The sequence below is a fragment of the Tiliqua scincoides genome, chromosome 5, assembly GCF_035046505.1.
Source record: "Tiliqua scincoides isolate rTilSci1 chromosome 5, rTilSci1.hap2, whole genome shotgun sequence".
Taxonomy (NCBI): Eukaryota; Metazoa; Chordata; class Lepidosauria; order Squamata; family Scincidae; genus Tiliqua; species Tiliqua scincoides.
Window position 1 is genome coordinate 46,385,988 of NC_089825.1, and position 6,000 is coordinate 46,391,987.

Below are 6,000 nucleotides of genomic sequence, written 5' to 3' on the forward strand. Positions count from 1 at the left end.
ATTATTAACAGTATTTATATACCGCTTTTCAACTAGAAGTTCACAAAGCAGTTTACAGAGAAAAATCAAATGACTAATGGCTCCCTGTCCCAAAAGGGCTCAGAATCTAAAAAGATGCAAAAAGAACACCAGCAGACAGCCACTAGAAAAGACACTGCTGGGGTGAGGTGGGCCAGTTACTCTCCCCTTGCTAAAAAGAGGAGCACCCACTTGAAAAAGTGCCTCTTACCCAATTAGCAGGGGTAAATGGAGAGAAAGTCCAGCAAACAGGAGAGCTTAGAAGCAAGAAAAGCAGAATGCAGGTTAGCTGAACGATGACAAAAATTATCTGAGGGAAGGATAGGTGGATACAAAAAAAGAGGAATGAAGGAGACCAAGAGTTGAGGAAAAGTGGGGTCAATGAGAATGAAACTGTGGTGGGATGGAGGAGAAAACTCTCACAGAATCTATGGACAAGTGACGTAATGTATACCGATCAAAGAGTAAGTATTTTTGGCATAGACTGGCCTAAGAAACTGAGGGGATAAGGGTTGAGAGACAGAGTGGCTGAAAGAAGGGTGTCAAAATAGGCAGTAGGTATAAAAGCAGGAACCTTTCGAGAAAATATTTACAGAAGCAGAGCCCTCAGGGGATAGAGATATGTAGCTGAAATGGAAATGAAAACAAAATAGGAGTTGATAAAATCTCACCATGGACCAGAGTCAGAGCGGATGCATGTTGTTTACAAAAGGAGATGGGGACTGTGGATCAGAGAGACAATAAAGCATTAAGATCAAAGAGGTATTTTGGGTATATGTGTCTTATTGAACTAACCTGACACATTGTTGGCTCCAGACTTACAAGCACAAGGGACCCCTGTGATGAAGTATCCCAACAAGAAAACACTGAAAGAAAGGTAAGCACCTGGTAAGTTCAGCAACAAGGTGAGTAGCCGAGGGCAATAAAATCTTTTCCCCCTCTTCCTCCTGCCACCTCAAGCTTAAAAAACCAGTTTTACAGCTTTTAATAAAGATATGGATTTTTAAAGGAAACCATTCGAAATACAAAATCAGTTATAAATGTAGAAAGCTAGCAGGGATTTGCCGTGTTACGCAGAATGTCACAACATTCGTAACTATCTCCCCACTGAGCAACAATGCCATGGGTTCCACGTTCCAAGGGAATAACAGCCCAGTCCTAACTAAGCTTTTGACAGAGGAACTGAGGCTTACTTCTGAATAAAGTTGCATGGAATTACATGGGCTTCAAGTACCCTGCATCAGAGTAACAAGCTGTTAAGACGTTGGCTGTGTTTACGTAGTAAGCATCGTAGATGAAAACTAAAGAAGGGAGTTTTGTTCTTTTTCCCCCCCAAAATTTTTGCATCAACTTCTCAAGGAATATAGGATTCAAACCGCTTTGCTACAGCTTTTTTACAGCTCTGAACAGAACATTACTCAGAGAATTACTCTCCTTCCCACACAACATCCCTCAACTCTTCCTCTTGCTTGTCACATTCCATCTGTAACACATTTCTGAACTATGGAAGACAAGGCTGTCATCTTTTATTGCGGTCTCTACACTTCCTCATAGACATGTGGACTCATTTTTCAAAACAAATGGGAACGAAAACAAATATGCCCATTTGTTTTGCTATGGAACCAAAAATGAAATTGACAACTAGTTTGTTTCGTTTTACATGGATTTCAATGGAGGTCCGCCATGGCGACTAAGAATGGAACTTCCATGTTCAGACCCAGTTTACCTCTGTATATATGGCACAAGTGCAAGAGTATTTGCATCCTTTTGTAAAGAAGGGTTGATGTCCTGATGTCTGTAAGAGTTAATGGCTACTTGATGTTGTTCACATGTATCTTACACCCCCCCCCCCAATAATATTTTAAAAAAATCAATTACACTGTATTAAGGCATGTCTCAGATGGAACCTCAGCTAGGTGTCAGTTACTGAAGTTTTGCTTGGAGTTTTGCTACAATGCTCATTAGCTGGTGAGGGTTTTGTTCCACTGCCAGCTTATAAGTACAGGCCACATGTAAAAAATATTTGCTTCAGATGTGGTTCCAGTTTGGAACAACTCCTTGAAGCAGAACCTCCAGTTGCAGAAGTGGAAGCCAGATGGAGCACTATTTTCCTGCCTCTGATCTCCTCTGTGTGACAATTGTATAAAATAAAAATATTCAAGAAAAAGCGCAGGGAAGGCATTGCTTCAATAGGTACAAAAATGTCTATGGGCGCAATCCTATCCTGCGCTGGAACAGGCAAGCCAAGAGGCTTGCGCTGTTTCCAGTGCAGGAGAGGGACCAGAATTGGCTCAGCCAGAGGCAAGGGGAAACTTTTATCTTACCCCTGGGCAAGGCACCCTGGCTCCTATGGGTCTCCTCGGACCCGCACCACCTCTGGAGGTAGCACAGGTCAGAGGAGAATGGGCGGCTTCAACTCGCTCCAAACTCTCCAGAAACAGCTGGGCCAACGCAAGGCTCACTGTGCGTGCCGCCACGGAGACTGGATTCAGCCTCTGTGTGCCGGTGCAGCTTGCTCATGAGGAGGCGCAAACATGCTTTACAGCACATTTGTGACCCTCCTGGGCTGGCGCAAGTGACTTGTGCCAGCCCAAATGCAGCTTAGGATTGAGCTGCGCGGCCGGCACCAACCACCAGCTCCCCCACAACTGACATTTTCTTTGTGAAGTTTATGGGTCTTTGAAGATGTATCTTCTTAATATATCAGTCCAACTTTATGCTGGCAAATTTCCAAGTAAGAGGGTTGTTACATGATGCAGCAACAGAGATCAGGCAGCACTATCAGCATTTATCCCACTAGTCAAGGATGAAACTTTTTGGCTCTTATAGTACAAAGGAAACTCTGCTTGTATCACAACCACTAAACCAGAAACACAGGTAGGGCATATGTGTGTGGGCACCCCACAGACATGCGCCTGAGCTCTCCTTGCAACTCATGCTGGCTCCCTCCCTTCCCAATCCTCTGGTGGGAGGACTAAGTGCATGGGTTTGCTGCCTAACCTGCTCCTGGTTTATAAATTATAAACCTGATTATAAATCAGGCACAAGAGACATTACCTTGAATGGTCAGGCATTCAGTACTGAGCAGGAACAAAGTGGCATGTCTCATCTAGAGACCTCCTTCTGCAATCTGGACAGGCTGGATTGTGCTCTTGCAATGCAGCTCTGTTAGCCCAACTTCAGGCACAATGTCCTAGCTTTACAAGTTTTGTAACAATGGAGAAAAACAGAAAGCCATGCAACAACTCAGTGGCTACAGGGTGTAGGGGTTGTGGACCACACGAGGTGATTCATTCAGGGGAGGGGTGACACCACTACTGGCAAAAATTGTAAATCTTGGTATTTTTGAGTAATACCATCATGTTATATATCATTTAATGTAGAATTCAATTAAAGAAACAGTGGTGAAATATCTGTATTCCATCAAAAGTTACAGCCAGAAAACCAAAAAAGGAAATCACAACCGCCTTATGAAACAAAAAGTGGATTTCCTACACTCTAAACTGACCAATGATACTGCATCAATGAGATGTTATGATGACATAGCAGAGAACCAATAAGATGTTAGTATGAGTCAGGTTTCATTTCCATTTATCAGAGCTAATATTAGAACTCTTAGAGCTCAATCCTAACATTGTGCTGTGCAGGTACAATTCCCAGCATGGGAGGGTCGCAAATGTGCCGTAAAGCATATTTGCACCTCCTTGAGAGTTAGCCAGGCTGGCGCAAGGGCATGTGTCAGCCTGTGGAGCCTGCATCCAGCCTCTGCGCCAACAGAAGGCGGTAGGTCTGGGCCGGCAGAGCTTGGCAAATGCGGGGTCTGGTGGGGAGTGGGGAGGAGGCATTCTGGGGTGGGGAACAGCGGATGGCGGGTGGGCCTGTGGGCAGATGGCCGGAGAGCAGGAGGTGGGGCCAGGATCCAGCAGTTATGTTGAATTCTGACTCCATTCCCAGGTAGGTCCAGGCTGCTTGGATCTGTGCCACCTCTTTAGTTGGCGCAGATAGATCCCCTGGGGCTGCAGCAGCTCTCCCCGGGGTAAGGGGAAGCAATACCCCAGGCTGAGCCACTTCTGGCTCAACACTTGCATTGGATATGGGGCAGGCCTCCTGACCTTCCTGTTCCAGTGCAAGTTAGGCTTGCACTGTTATTCAGTTTTGTGAGTGCCGTTGTTGGCCACTGGTTTTTGGTTGGTTACTGATTTGTTGGGTGACCTGTACTGTTCTATATTAAAATAAATAAATTTAATGGCGGTTACACCAACTGTAGTGATGCCACTGCATTTAAGGTGCGTGTATGATATTGTAATTTTTTCTGTATGGCCTGGTACGAGAGGAGGTTCATCATCGGGGGGTACTACAATGACCTCTTGCACCGGGTGATTCAAACCCCAGGCATGCCTCTGCAACCGCTTCCTCATACACATTGGCACAGACCAGGAGTACTCTTCTCTGTCAACGAGTCGCTATTCAATATTTAACAGAGAGTTGAGAGTGACCGAATGCGACACCTTGTCATTTATTGTTAGTATTTACTGTTTCTCAGCCAGGTTTCAATGAGGGTGGGTGTCGGCATTCAGACCAAAGTAAATTCCAATGAGTCTCTCTCAGATGCCTTTACAAAGAAATGTGCTAGTTGCCTCATTAAAGCGCAATTGTGTGCCATGGGCTGTTTTCCCACCATCCTTAGGCAGTCTGACCTTTCTCTGATTTCAGTGAATGGCAGCATCCCCGATGCCTGTAATGTTTATGCATGGAGATGAAATATGCTTTAATAATATGTCATGAAAAAATGCTACTACGTTTACTTGAATAGATGTGCTTTTCAGTTCTAACTTGTTTCTCACTGCACAGAACTACCTGGGGATTCTTAACATACTAAAATTCCTTCCATTCTTTGATAAGGATTTGAATGAGACTGGCTGGTAAATTCTGTTTTATTGTTTATTTCTCTTTTTATTTTGAAGTGGTTTGTATGCACTGAACAAGAAGCTCTCAATTGACTTCCTCCCAGCAGATGGCACTATTAATCTGTGGACATACATATATTCATTGAAAGTCAGAGCTTTGGGTACTTCAGTAATATGCATTAAAGAAGGGTCTCAGATGCATTGCTGAGATGCCTTTTAATGGTTGCCAAATGTCTGCTTTTTCTTCCAACCCCATGTGTAATGCCACGAAGCACAGGCGATTCAAAAGTTCAGCCAAAATTGACCATGCTAGATATTCACTGTGTCTTCCGGTCTCCAAATGTATTGTTGTGCCTAATTCAGGCCTAATGAAATGATCTACAGAGTCAACACATTAATATTGTCTTATGATATTGACATCACTCCTGCTTCAGTTATAAAAATGCACCAGGATCATCATAAGAGGATTATCCTTTTTAAGAACAAGGTGTGAAGTCACCAGCAATAAGATATAAATCTTATAAATTCTGGACCTCTTTGTACACACCTGAATTTCCCCTTTCTAACAGTAGCCAAAGGCTCCTGAAGCCCACTTTTAATTCCTTACTATTTTGAACTAGACCAGTGGTTTCCAAACTTTTTAGAGGCTGTAGAGGCTGCTTGCCTGATTATAAATGCCAAGGGGTGTGGCTACAATGGTGATTGGGCAGCAGTGCTCCCCCCCCCACCATGTAGCAGAACGTTTAATCCTTGATGCAGATAACCTTATCTGCCCTGTCAGTTTCGCGACCCAACAAAATTGGGTCACGACCCACTGATGGGTCCCAGACCTACAGTTTTAGAACTGCTGGACTAAAATTGTCATCCAAGTGTCATGAATAAAGAGAGACCCTGAAAATCTGAACTTATGCTAAAGGTACAACAAAAGGGAAGTCTGACCAGCTGAGGATGCATATAAGATAACCTCCCAACTCTTCCCTCTTTGGTCAGTTTTAGTCACTCAGAGCCTAGCCTGGAGCTTCTTTGTCTCCTAAACAATGTATCGACATAAAAAAAAAAAAGATTCTGAGAACTA